This window comes from Vicia villosa, linkage group LG1 (genome assembly GCF_029867415.1).
Source record: "Vicia villosa cultivar HV-30 ecotype Madison, WI linkage group LG1, Vvil1.0, whole genome shotgun sequence".
NCBI classification, from domain to species: Eukaryota; Viridiplantae; Streptophyta; class Magnoliopsida; order Fabales; family Fabaceae; genus Vicia; species Vicia villosa.
Window position 1 is genome coordinate 247,532,702 of NC_081180.1, and position 14,585 is coordinate 247,547,286.

Below are 14,585 nucleotides of genomic sequence, written 5' to 3' on the forward strand. Positions count from 1 at the left end.
ATCAGGTTTGATGATAAGCTTGGTTCTGAAAAACCAAAGCAGTTTGATAATTTTGCAGATTGTGATATTGACATCTCAGAAGTTGTTGAGCCAAGAAGCAACGCATCAGAAGCAGAGCTTCTCAGAAGCAAAGAATCTGAAGATCAAGTATCAGCTTCTCTGGAGAATCTAAGCATATCTGAAGAACCATCTGTCAGAAGATCATCCAGACTCATCTCTGGTCATTCAGAAGATGTCATTCTTGGAAAGAAGGATGATCCAATCAGAACAAGAGCATTCCTTAAGAACAATGCAGACTGTCAATTAGGTCTTGTATCTTTGATCGAGCCAACTTCTGTTGATCATGCTCTAGAAGATCCAGACTGGATAATTGCTATGCAAGAAGAACTGAATCAGTTTACAAGGAATGATGTTTGGGATCTTGTTCCTAGACCAGATGGATTCAATATAATCGGGACAAAATAAATCTTCAGAAACAAGCCCAAAATGAGAAGATAAGATACTCTTATATATAAGTATCTTCTGAAATGAAATTACTTTTATAAGAAGTTCTGGTTGAAATCAATTAGAAATTGTGATTCAGTTATTACTAACGTTTTATTGTCTAAGTTGATTCAGAATCTCTTTAAAAGCAAGACAGCTATAACTGGCTATCCAGATGGTAAACACGTGTTCACTATTTCTGGACAAGCGTGCGTGCAGTTGAGGGGACGTCTACTTAGGTAACTGTGCAAATCACATCTTTTGTCATTATTATCTCTCCTCAAGTCACGTAACATTAAATGCTTTTCATCATTTACTCTCTTTCAGTTTTCTTTTTATACTCTTCAAACGTTTCTTTTCCCTCTCATATTTCTCTCTCTCTCTGCATTCGGTTTCTTTTTCGTCTCTCTCTCTCTTTTCATATCATAAACCCTAGCAGTTTCCAATATCTGAAAATTCATCATGAATCCATCGTCAAGCTCTGGGAATCAAGACAATGATAGGAAACAAAAGAGAAAGGCATCTGCTGAACCAGAAACCAAACCTAAAAGAGTTAGGATCTCCTATGACCCTCTCAAAGTGTATCAACCCCTTGACGGTTCCCCTCAATCAACCTCCTCTTCAAAGACCTCCACCACCTCTTCCTCCTCACTCATCCTCTCAGAACCACCTTCTTCACCATCTGATATCTCCTCTCCTTCAACCCTTCCATCCGATATTTCTTCACCTCTCTCACACCCTTTTCCCACCAGAACACCTAATCCCTATAGTGTTGTTCGTCCAGACTTCAGATTCACCATAATCCCTCCAACCCCTTCTACTCAATCCTCTCTGGAGCGTTTACATTCTGATGTAAACGGCTGGTTGGAGATCCTGGGTGCTGCCTACCTTAACCATCTGGATATGTATGCTATGAGCAACCTCTGGGATACCTTTCTTCAGGACTTTCTGGTGAAGGCTACTGACACTAAGAGAAGGATCTTGTCTGAAGCTCCTGGTCCTCGTGGTCGTCAGTTGGAAGTGGGTGAAAGCAGCCACCACTGTCTCATCAGGAACAGAAGCGTTCTTGAAGAGAAGATACCTGCAGATGAGTTGGAAGAAGAAAATCTCTGCAGAGATATCGTGGTGTGGAAACCCCTGTCTTCTGTGCTCTGGTTTCCTGTGCTGACTGGAGATTTTCAGTGGCTGTTCAACTGGTTCAGAATGAACCCTTCTGAAAAAGCACCTCTCATGGTCTTTCCAGTAGTGGTTTATCGTGCTGAAGTTGCTGGTCCTACTCCTCCAACAAACCTAGCAGCTATTCTTCAAGCATTGGAAGATGGAACTTCTGAGCTGCCTGAACCAGAATATGCCAAGGCTCCTTCTGAGTCAGACTCAGATGAGGAAATGGAATATGCACAAGCTGAAGATCTTCCAGAAGATCACCCTGCTGAGATTGCTGTCCCTCTGGGCAGAAATACTGGTGCTTCTTCTTCTGGTGAAACCTCAGCTCTGATGGAGACCTTGGAAACTCTTCATCAGAATCAAGCTATGCTGGCTTCTCGTTTGGACGCGCAAGAAGCAGCCAATGCTGAGTTTCGTTCCTTCATGACAAGGCAAGCTACAAGCACTGACGGGATTCATGATGTTCTGGCGCGGATTTTGCGTAGGCTAGGATCTTAGTCTTTTGGTCTTTGTTGTTTCCCTTCCTTGTTGCATCTGTTTTCCTGCATTCCTGTCTTGTAAACCTTTTTGATTATCAATGAAAAGTTTCTTTATGTTTTACATTCTAGTAAATGTTTTCTTTTGTCGTTTTATACATCTGAATCTTTTTAAATATTCTTTTTGATGTTATGACAAAAAGGGGGAGAAGATAAATGATAAATGATTTGATTAAATCTATCAGTTGCTGGGTAAAGGCTCCCACACATTCACTAACAAGAACTGCAAGTTCTATATGGTTTAAGTGTTTTGCAGGTACAGAGAAGTGAAGTAAATCTTCAGAAGCAAACACTAGAAGCAAAACCATAAGAAGCGTTATTCTGTAAAAGGAATAAGCTCTTGGAAACTGAAGCAAGCTGAGTGCTGTCAAGCTTCAGAGATCAGAAGCAAGAAAGAAGAATGAATCAGAAGCACTGATAATAGAATTTGAATATCATTGTCTATCCTGTTCTGACAAAATTCTATTTGCTCTGATACATATAATGTTATGGCTCTGATACATTATTTGCTCTGATACATTATTTCAGCCTATATGGCTCTGATACATATAATGTGTTCAAACATACATTTTATGTTCTAACTCGTTCATGCTGACTTTTGTCGTTTAGTTTTTGTTCTGTAACATTTCAGGATGTAGAGATGCTCTGATGATGCTCTGGTACATTCAACAATGTTCTGATACAAATCTAGCATGAAGTGATGTTGGTAGACATTCAAAGTTCTGAAGCTATCCGAGGGAGGCAGAAATCAGAAGATGTGAATGTTCTAAAAGATCCAGAAAACTCAAGTTCTGAAGCTGTCCTGAATGGAAGCAGAAATCAGAAGCTGTGAATGTTCTGAAGATCAAAGAAATTCAAGTTCTGAAGCTGTCCTGAATGGAAGCAGAAGTCAGAAGCTGTGAATGTTCTGAAGATCAAAGAAATTCAAGTTCTGAAGCTGTCCACGATGGAAGCAAGAATCAGAAGCTGTGAGTGTTCTAAGGATCTAAAGAAATTCAAGTTCTGAAGCTGTCCAATGGAAGCAGAAGTCAGAAGCTATGAATTCTCTGAAGGCAGAAGCTTATATGATCGTCTCTACCGAAATAATCAGGGAAGTCTTTTATCAAAGTTCTTCGAGTATTTATTTCAGGGGGAGATTATTTATCTCAGGGGGAGATTGTTAATCTCAGGGGGAGACATATTCATATGCTTATGCTATAGCTGTGTAATTTGTCTTTTGCCGTCTACTCTTTCTGATCGCAAATTCATATCATTTATATATGTTTTTGTCATCATCAAAAAGGGGGAGATTGTTAGAACAAGATTTGTTCTTATCAATTATCTTAGTTTTGATGATAACAATAATATGAATTTTGCTTAAGATAATATGGTACTCTAATCCAATGCAATTTCCCTTTCAGGAAATATATATAAAGAGTACGCATAATTCAGCGCTCAGAAGGTGTGTCTCAAATGGTTCAGCATGCAACATCAGAACATGGTCTGGCAAGACATCAGAAGATGGTCGAAGCAGAATCAGAACATGGGTCTATGAAAGCATCAGAAGAACATGAGATCAGAAGCACTGAAGATCAGAAGATGGTATCACGCAACAGAAGCACTTCAAGATCAGAAGATCAGAAGATGCTATGCACCAAGCTGTTTGACTCTGATGATATTCAAACGACGTATTCACAAACATCAGATCAGAAGGAAGTACACGTGGCAGACTACGCTGACTGACAAAAGGAACGTTAAAGCTACTAAAGGCAACGTCAGTAGACACAGCGTGAACAAGGCTCGAGGTAGTTGACAAAAGCGTATAACATTAAATGCAATGCTGTACGGAACACGCAAAGCATTAAATGCACTCAACGGTCATCTTCTCAACGCCTATAAATATGAAGTTCTGATGAGAAGCAAGGTTAACGATTCTGCACCAAGACAATTCAAATTAACTTGCTGAAACGCTGTTCAAATCAAAACTCAGAATCTTCATCTTCATCAAAGCTCACTACATTGTTGTTGTAATATATTAGTGAGATTAAGCTTAAACGATTAAGAGAAATATCACAGTTGTGATTATCGCTTTTAAGAAGCATTTGTAATACTCTTAGAATTACATTAAGTTGTAAGGAACTAGAGTGATCGTGTGATCAGTATACTCTAGGAAGTCTTAGCAGTTGGCTGAGCAGTTTGTAACTAGAGTGATCGTGTTGATCAGAATACTCTAGGGAAGTCTTAGGAGTGAACTAAGCCTAGAGTGATCGTGTTGATCAGTAGACTCTAGAAAAGTCTTAGAGGGTATCTAAGCAGTTGTTCCTGGAGTGATCAGTGTGTGATCAGAAGACTCTGGAAGACTTAGTTGCGGACTAAGTGGAAAACCATTGTAATCCGTGCGATTAGTGGATTAAATCCTCAGTTGAGGTAAATCATCTCTGCGGGGGTGGACTGGAGTAGCTTCGTTAACAGCGAACCAGGATAAAAATAATTGTGCAATTTATTTTTATCGTCCAAGATTTAAAGTCACACTTATTCAATCCCCCCCTTTCTAAGTGTTTTTCTATCCTTCACACTCTAGTTACTTACAAATTAATGTAATCAATTCTAAGAGTATTACAATGCTTCTGAAAAGCTATAATCACAACAGTGATATTTCTCTTAAAGTTTAAGCTTAATCTCACTAATATATTACAAGAGCAATGTAGTGAGCTTTGATGAAGATGAAGTTTGTGAGCTTTGATAGTATTCACAGATTCGGTAACCTTGCTTCTCATCAGAACTTCATACTTATAGGCACTTGAGAAGATGACCGTTGGGAGCATTTAATGTGTTGCGTATTCCGTACAGCATTGCATTTAATGTTTCACTCTTTTTTCAACTACCTCGAGCCTTGTTCACGCTGTGTCTACTGACGTTGCCTTTAATAGCTTCTAACGTTCCTTTTGTCAGTCAGCGTAGCCTGCCATCTTGTACTTCCTTCTGATCTGATGTTTATGTATACAACGTTTGAATATCATCAGAGTCAAACAGCTTGGTGCAGAGCATCTTCTTGTCTTCTGACCTTGAAGTGCTTCTGAGCGTGATACCATGAGAACTTCAGTGCTTCTGCTTCTGAACTCAAGTTCTTATGATGCTTCCATAGACCCATGTTCTGATTCTGCTTTGACCATCTTCTGATGTCTTGCCAGACCATGTTCTGATGTTGGATGCTGAACCTTCTGAGTCAGTGCTTCTTGCGCTGAATTGTGCATACTCTTTATATATTTCCTGAAAGGGAAATTGCAGTGTATTAGAGTACCACATTATCTCACACAAAATTCATATCCTTGTTATCATCAAAACTAAGAATATTGATCAGAACAAATCTTGTTCTAACAGTTTGATGTGAGAATTTATGGAAAAAATGAGAGGTATTTATAGAGTGAAAAGAAGGATAGAGACGTTGGGGAATGAAGTGATTCCGTACAAAAAAGGAAAATTTGAGTGGTAGTAGGATTTGAAAGAAAGTGTATGGTAGGGTTTGAAAAGAGAGATGTATAGAATAAAGTTAGGATTTGATTTTGAAAGAAAGAGATTTGAAAAGAAAGGAAAAGATTTTGAAAATAATAGAATATAGTACAAAAATTAGTGGGAAACAAAAACTAATAATAATTTACTCGTTACCAATACAGTCTGAATCCCCGGACTCTGCGCCTGCAAAATTTAATTCTGTACCAATTGCGTCAGTACTATTTATCTGCAAATAAATCTCAAATAAACAGCGTGTGTGAAGTGATAAACAGTAATTGGCGTTTTTATAAGAATAAATTCAACAGCGAACCAAAATACCGTATAAGAAAAATTCTAAAAACCGAGTATTCATAAAAATCAGGATATTTATGGAATAAAATCCAAGTTTATGTGAAAATCCCAATTTTTAGACAGAAGTCTGTTGTCTTCTTCTTGAAAAAGATGCGGGCAAATTTTGGGGTATAACAATGATGCAATAACGTTATCGAGACTTAAAACTCAAGTTTCACTTTACTTCAAGGATATTCCCATCATTTCCATTCAAGAATTACCAAAACAAAAGGTCATTCCAAGTTTTTTAGATCATTCAAATAAATTCATGATATTTGTTCAAGAATAACCAAATATCATTCAAGAAATTCAATCCATTTCTTTTCATTCATTCAAGAATAGTCAAGTTTCATCCATAAATCATACAAAGTTTTTTTTACATGAACAAGTTCCAATTTCTAATTGTTTTTGCTTATGTGATCCTAACATACTTGAGATGAGCTTCTTTTGAAGTTGATAACATGATCCCAATGCTTTTACACCTAGGGTTTAGTTTCCTTCTAAGTGAATGAATTTTGTTTATATCCTTAAAACCCTAAATCTTGATCAAATGTTCTTCTCTTTGTTTTTGATGCAACACCTTATTAACATTCACTTGTTCATCAATGTTGATCACATCTTGATACCCATGTCCATACAATTATAAAATCAACCATACTTTCTTTTGAAATTTAAACTTGTGTGATTAAATGTTTACATAAACACGATGTCTGTCTTTTACCATGTTTATACTTGATACACATTATTTGTGACCCCGTTTTGGTTGATTGATCATATCTTGTTTGTTTATGTGTGTACATACTTGATTGATCCATATACTTTTATTATATACTTTTGTCTTCATATACATTGTTGATTAACCATACATCCATGAGAATATTTGTCCATATACATTCATACTCATACATACATGATGTTATTGATATTGATGTATGTTCTCTCTTTATTTCATAACCCTTATACTTGAGTTTACTTGTATACATTGATATCTTTGTTTATAACATGTTTTGACTTTCATCATAATACATTTGCCATATCCCTTTTAATTATTTGAGATGCTTACCCTGAATACTTGTTTGAGATGTATGATTCCTAATTGATATTAATTGTGTCGCCAAATCCAAATGAATGGGATAGTATTGATTAAAATTGTCAAGGTACTCACATTTTTTCCTCCTCTTTACTTTGTGCTCTGCATTGTTAAAGCTCAGCACTTCCTCCTAATTTAAAGTTGATTTTGTATTGTTAAAACTAAACCATGTCTAAATAAACCATGCTTTGCATTGTTAAAGCTTAGCATGCCACCCTTGCCTTTCATTTTTAAAGCCTGGCTCCTTTTAAAACTTGCTTTGTATTGTTAAAGCTTAGCATTTTAAAATCCTGTTGTGTATTATTGAAGCTTAGCACCCAAAAATATTTTTTCCACATTCGCTTATTATTTTCCTTTTGAGGGGAACTACAAATGCTCTTACGTCCCTATTTCATAAAAGAGGTATGTACGCACAAGATGCGATATCTTATCGAGCATAATAAAACTTTGCTCGCTATCCCATTCTATTTTCATAAAAAAACAATAAAACAATAATATATATTTTCAAAGAGCTTCCTGTAGAGTACTATAAATGTGAGGGTGCTAATACATTCCCCTTTCATAACCAATTCTCGAATCTAAGATCTATATTTATTTGATTAGTTTTGATTTAAAAAATTCTTTGGGTTTTACTTCGTTCTTTTCCCATTTCCTTTGGAAACAATAAAGCGCGGTGGCGACTTTCACTAAAATACGATTCGGGTCAATCCAATAGCTTCGGTCTCAATTTTTCACCGCTACACTACCTACCTTCTTTACGAAGAATGTAAAGGGATTTATTTACACGACATAGTGGATTAGGAGATGTAGGAAAGAGACCGAGTAGAAACTCTATATACACTTTTCATATAAATCACCATGAAAGAATCAGCTTCTGGAACATATCCAACTGCTCATCCAGGACTTTATCTTCACTCATATTGAATGAATACATAGCTTTCTTAGGTAGAGGCGATTGACCAACGATTTGGTCATGTACAAAATTTTTAGTTTCGACCACAAACTCGTTGCCGTCGTCTCTTTCAAAACCTGTCAAAGAACCTTATCACCAAGGCTTAATAAGATGGCGCTATGGGCTTTCTCTACCATATATGTTTTCTCCTTTTCCATTAACACAACGTCCGTGGTTGAAGTTCCCTTCAACCCTTTTAACCAACCCTACTGAACTAGTAGGGATTTCATCTTCTAGCGCCACAGACTGAAATCGTTCACTCTAGTGAACTTTTCAATCTCATACTTTATTTAAGAAATTATTATCAATACTCACCACGCCAATTAGTAGTAAAAATGATGCTGGAATGACAGTATAATCAGTTTCTTTATCAGCAAGAAACACACAAGGGTAGAAAAGAGGGAAGCAAGAAGAAAATAATGAATTGGTTATAAACTGTTATTCATTACTTTCTCTTGAAACAAAATTACAAGTGTTACAGAATAACAAATGACCTCTCTCACCCTAATTAAGATGTTTCACTCTTTAATAATGAGAGACTAGTATGTTATTTACAAGAAAACTAACACAATAAACTAATAGACTTTTCACAAAGACCCGTTACACAAGCTAACTTAGGGAACAAGCTAACTTAAACAATTATGCATAACAAGTTGTTCATGAATTTGAAGTGATTTTCTGTTTGATATCATTGTTTTAAAAACTACCTACACTAATTTATTCATCGATAACATTTGTGGAATTATTCTCACCCTCTTTTTGTTGTCGTGTGGCTTGTTATGCCTATGTTGTAGACACAATTAGCGAGAAGTAGTTGTAGTGTTGAGGAATGTCGCATATTTTCCTCTTTTCTATTTATTTTTTAGTTTTTCTTAGTTTCACGGTATCTCTCTGATATGTAACACTGGGAGGGGATCATTTGAATGTATGTTTTATTTTCTGAGATTTATGGGACTAATTTCCCTTGTGTATGAGTTAAATTACTTTCTTTGAGATAGTCTATTAATTATATTTTTGAGAATTATCCCCTCCTTATTTTTTATTTTGTTTTTATGAAGAAGACTTAGTTAAAGAAGAAGCCGAACCCTGTTATGTGGAAGCTTATTTTTGAAGTTGTATAATCTTTACTTAGGCTATCACTTGTTTGGTAGTAGGTGATATATCTTCCACCCATGGAGTCTTTTCATCTTTGCTTAGGCTATTAGTGGTATGATAGTAGATGATTTGTTTTCCTCATCTCTTATATCATCTTTGTTTAGGCTATCACTCCTTTGGTAGTAGGTAATATTTTTTTCCATCATGGAGTCTTTTCATCTTTTCTTAGGCTACCACTGGTATGGTAGTAGATGATTTGTTTTCCTTATCTCTTATATCATCTTTGTTTAGGCTATCACTCGTTTGGTGGTAGGTGATATATCTTCCACCCTTGGATTCGTTTATCTTGCTTAAACTACCACTGGTATGGTAGTAGATAAATTGTTTTCCTTAAATTACCTTTGCTTAGTCTATCATTTGTTTGATAGAAGGTAATATGCATTGTCTTTGGTGTCACCTTTGGTAGTAGATGATTTTTTTCCTTATCTCTTATATCATCTTTGTTTAGTCTATCACTCGTTTGGTGGTAGGTGATATATTTTCCACCCTTGGAGTCATTTATCTTGCTTAAGCTACCACTGGTATGGTTGTAGATAAATTGTTTTCATTATATTACCTTTGCCTAGTCTATCATCTATTTGATAGTAGGTAATATGCATTGTCTTTAGTGTAACCTTCGGTTTAATCAATCACTTGTTTTATAGTAGGTGATCTTTCCCGGTGGAATTGTAATCTCTCTACAAGTATTGTTTATCTCTTCCTTAGTGAATCTACTCTCCTTTCTTCTATTTTGAATTAAGGATGTTATTTGTTGCCATTCCTAGTGAAAGCCAGAGTCTTGCATTCATATCATATCATGATCATGGTTGTGGTCCCTCCTATCACGTCGAGACGAAGATTTCAATCATCAAATCTTCAAATAGAAGAAACTTAAATAAGGGCAACTTTCATACCCCAATTTTTTGACCCCGAGAAACCACTTCATTTCCATTGAATCTAAAATAGTTTGATAATTATCATCATCATTCATCTCATATAAAGATCATTCATGCATCATCACTAACCTCAAAATACAAGAGATATGTGTTTGCTTGTTTACTTCTTTCACAAGGTTGGTGTGTTGGATCAAGGAGCTCAAGCAATCAAGATTTTGTGACTCTCAAAGGGACTCAATTTTGTAACCTCAATTATGCCTTAATTCAAGATCATTAACTTTCAAATTTCATCTGATACACAAAATTTCATGTTCAAGTAACTTACTTTGAAGGCTTGTAACTTCATCAAGCCACCTTTTTTCTTGCCCAAAAGATCACATTGAAGATCATCTTTCATACTACAACTTTTCTATAGGATATGGATTCCAAAAAGTGCATAGATTGGAAGATATGGATTGATCAAAAATGAAGTTTCAAAGTTGTAAAAGTTCTAACACTTAGAAAAATTTCTAAGTGTCAAAATAGTTTTTTTTCCAAAGTTGTTAGGAATTTTTCTCCATGATCCATATTGAATTTATTCAAGTACATAACATGAAAGTTGAAGTATGTAATCTCACCTTTCCAAAAAGTCCAAGAGCATGAATTTATCATACTTGAGAAAAGAGAAACAAATTTGAGAAGATGGCACCATGAAGTTGTATTAGAGGTCCATTTTTGTGACAAGTTCATGAACAAACCTTCAGCCTTACCACAAGATCTCACTTTACAAGTCATATTACTTGCAAATCTCCACATAATTGAGCAATTACACATACCTTTAATGCATTACACAAGGATTAGAGGCTTTATCCAATTCATGATACCATATTTGGAAGAATTTACAAAAAGCTTGATATACATTTGCATGCAGGATCGCTTTTCCAACCACTCTTCATTCAGGCTTGAACTTTGCTTCTAATTAGATCCTACAATATCTAAACACTTAGAAGAAACCTCCTAAGTGCATAAAGCATGGCAAATCCCTTGATTCACACCCTTTCTTCATCATGAAGTAAGCATGCTTTTTTGTGCAATTTGAAACCAAATGTTCAAACCATCATTCCATATGAACTAAAACTGATTTCTGTAAGTTATATGAATCCTTTGCAACCTCTATAAATAGAGAAGCCAGTCTTAAAATTCAAGACACCAAAATTTGCACAAAAACTACATTAATGCAAGCTTTGAAACCACTTCTTCGAATTTCATTCCTCTTGCAAGTTTCTTGCAATCTTATCATCCAAACACATTCCATATATCATATAGAAGCAATTGTAATCATTAAACACCAACTATAACACCTTTATCAACATCTTATAATCTCACTTTCTTCAAGTTGCAACTCGAGGTGGTTAGAAAGATTGATGTACTTTAAGTTTAAAGTGAGCATTGATACATGTTCCTAGGACCTCACTCAAGTTGTAGGGATCATCAAGTCGTTTGTAGAAGTGATCTAACTTCATATCCAGTTCTCACTTTAGAGGTAAGTCTTCTTGACTTTGAACTTCATGTTAAGAGCATCATTTTAAGAATTTCTCGATTCTATTATGTTTGGTTTGATGTTAGAATTAAAACCCCTAACCTATTTGCCATTGATTGTTGTTATTTGTCATATAATTTTGTTTTAAATTTTTACGGTAATTGAGGTTTTCTAAGAAATTAAAGAGCTATAATTCAAATAAATTTATGATATTGACATTTTTGAACTAGTGGTAAAATTCAGAGCAACTTTGGTTTTACATCATTGCATTTGGTTGAGAAATGAAGGAATACGATTTTTAAAATTTTGATTTGTCCCATGGTTGAAGATGAATTTCATCAGCTCCATTTTTTCGCTTTTAGAAGCGTGTTTTAAATATAATTCACAAATTCGTTCAAAATAATAGATGTATCACCACCCCAGTGGTTAAGAGCGTGCGCATGTCACCATATATAGGTCTAGGATTCGAATCCCCCTCGCCCCAAATTTTTGTGCCTTTTTATTTTCATGTATTTCATGCTTGATTCACATATAATTGATTGGATGCATTAGTTCATCTTGATTCTAGAGGTCAGATAGTACAACATGTACTTCTGATCTGCGGTGATGTAGTTAGATAAATTCCCAGAAGGTCTGTGATGATTACATCCAAGAATTATCCGAAGCCACACTTTGAGTCGTGGATGAAGGTCCTTGGCAAACTTAGAATTCCTTCAGTTATGAAAGATTTTTGAAGCAATATGATTAATCTTAGCGCCTTTGGAGAGCATATCGTATACCTTTTACTACTTCCATTAAGAAACCTGTAAACTTGATTCCTTAGAGATTACCCAAAATTGTCTAACCAACTCAGGATAAACAGGTCCTTTGAGACAATCAAATAAATATTCCCATCCTTCAGTCTTTAAATCATCACTGAGGTCAAACCCATTAGTCTTAAGATTTTTTGAAATCCACCATTAGTTCGCTTAACACTTCCAGTTCTTTGAAAAGAGTAACCTCAGGAATACAATCTTTCACTTGTTATTGAGCTTTCTCTTCTTGTTGATGTTGATGGTGAGTAGATGAAAATTGTAGTTCAGCCATGGTGATGATGAAGATGAAGGGTTTGGTTGTAGAGAAGTTGGGTGTTTACTAAAATGAAAGTGCAAGATAAAGGCTAAAGTGTGTGATGGTGAGTGAAGTGAATTTAAATAGAAAAATTCAATGCAAAAGAGAACATCTTGAATAGTGCAAACAAATTTTGACAAGGGGAAAGGCGTGAGAGATTTAAACCTAATCCCAATAAATTAATGTATCCAATGTGCCACTCAAATGTTTTGGCGCGTTTCAAGAAAGGCAATTATCTTATTTTGAACCACAAACATTTTCGCTTTCATAACAACATTTAATGTAGTAAGTTTATCTGATACATGAGCCCTTCACACTCTAGAAGTCTCAACATTTAGAAACATACACTCTTAGATTCTCTTTTTATCTTTTAGCAAGTTTCTGTAGACCCATTTAGTTCCAATAACATGAGTTCCTTTAGGTCTAGGCACAAGATTCTAAACATAATTTATAGAGAATTGATTAAATTTTTGCATTGCTAGATTCCACTCAGTGCCCAGAAATGCTTCATCAGCAGATGTAGACTCTATGAGGGACACTAAATCCAAATAACATTACCACAGTCTAAAAACAAAATTGTTCTCTTTTACCACAGTGAAATGTTAAAAGTAATAAAAAAAAGCTCAAAAGACAAATTTTCCTTTACTATGTTAAAAGGTCAAAAGATTTATTTATTTATTTATTTATTGATGTGATCTCCTTATATATACATGATGAAGTAAGAAAACAAACACAACACACTATTACAAATTTAAATTGCAAAGTCTTCTATTTAATTATTTATAAGAGAGCATGAACTTCTTTCTCAAACTTCTCTATTTTTTTATTTTATATTGTTCCTTAATTCTTATCGCAACACAAGTGGCTGGTAAATTATTATTTTATTATTTTATATTTATTACTTAATTTATAATATGTACATATTCTTTTAACATGTTTTTATACTATTGTCTTATCATTGTTTTTTATTATAGGAGTTAAAATTGGATGTAAAACTGATGCTGATTGTCCCAAATCGGATTCTGATGGTGAAATTAATGTATGCAAGTACGGCTATTGTTCGGTTAAAGGGAGACGTGGGTGGATCGAAATTCCATGATAACTTTACAAAAATGTAAGAATGAGTTACGGTGTCAGAAAAAAAATAATATATCTTATTATTTAATATGTAATAAACTTTTTATATTTTTTTATAAGTCAAAACTTTGCTTTTATGATTTTCAACTCTAAAATGATGGTAACACAATAAAATATAATATTTAAATTGTCTTATTCCCTCATTTAGAGTTATTATGAATGTAAATGTTTGGTACAGGATTCAATCCTTACCTTAATTTTAATTTATGTTTATGTACTAATGTCAATAAGTTTTTGATATATATAAATCAAGAACATTAAATAAAAATTTATTTAATTTATAATATATTTCCAACATTTTTTTTTAATATTTATTAGGTTGAAAAATAGTTTTAACATTGTTGCACTCAACGTTGATATTATGGGTAGATAGGATTGCGAGTTGAACTATATCTAAGTAGGATTTTATTTTGGTCATGATTCTAAGACCTAACCTCACTATTATATTTTGTCATAAAGGTGACATGCTATTTTAGAGAAAAATTAAAGAGAAAGGTCTCAATATTTGAACACAAACTTAAGGTGATATTGTTGTAAAAAATAAAAAAGTAAAGAACATCTATACTGTAACATCCCTCTATCTTACGTATTGGTATTGAAATAACATGAAAATTGTAATTTATAAAATTTATTTTTCTACTGGATGATTGACATACTTATGATTGAAATAAAAATAATACAAATACTACAAAAAGTATGTGATTAGCTACAGTCAGAACTGTGGAAAAAGTGGTGTTACAAT

The 14,585-nt window shown here is 34.4% G+C and overlaps 1 long non-coding RNA gene across 1 annotated transcript; it reads left to right on the plus strand.

Moving 5' to 3' along the window:
* The first annotated feature begins 13,426 nt into the window (after nucleotides 1-13,426).
* On the plus strand, nucleotides 13,427-14,127 carry LOC131625164 (uncharacterized). Its single transcript, XR_009290766.1, has 2 exons — nucleotides 13,427-13,574; nucleotides 13,681-14,127. It is a non-coding gene; the product is annotated as an uncharacterized LOC131625164 (long non-coding RNA).
* The last annotated feature ends 458 nt before the right edge of the window (nucleotides 14,128-14,585 follow it).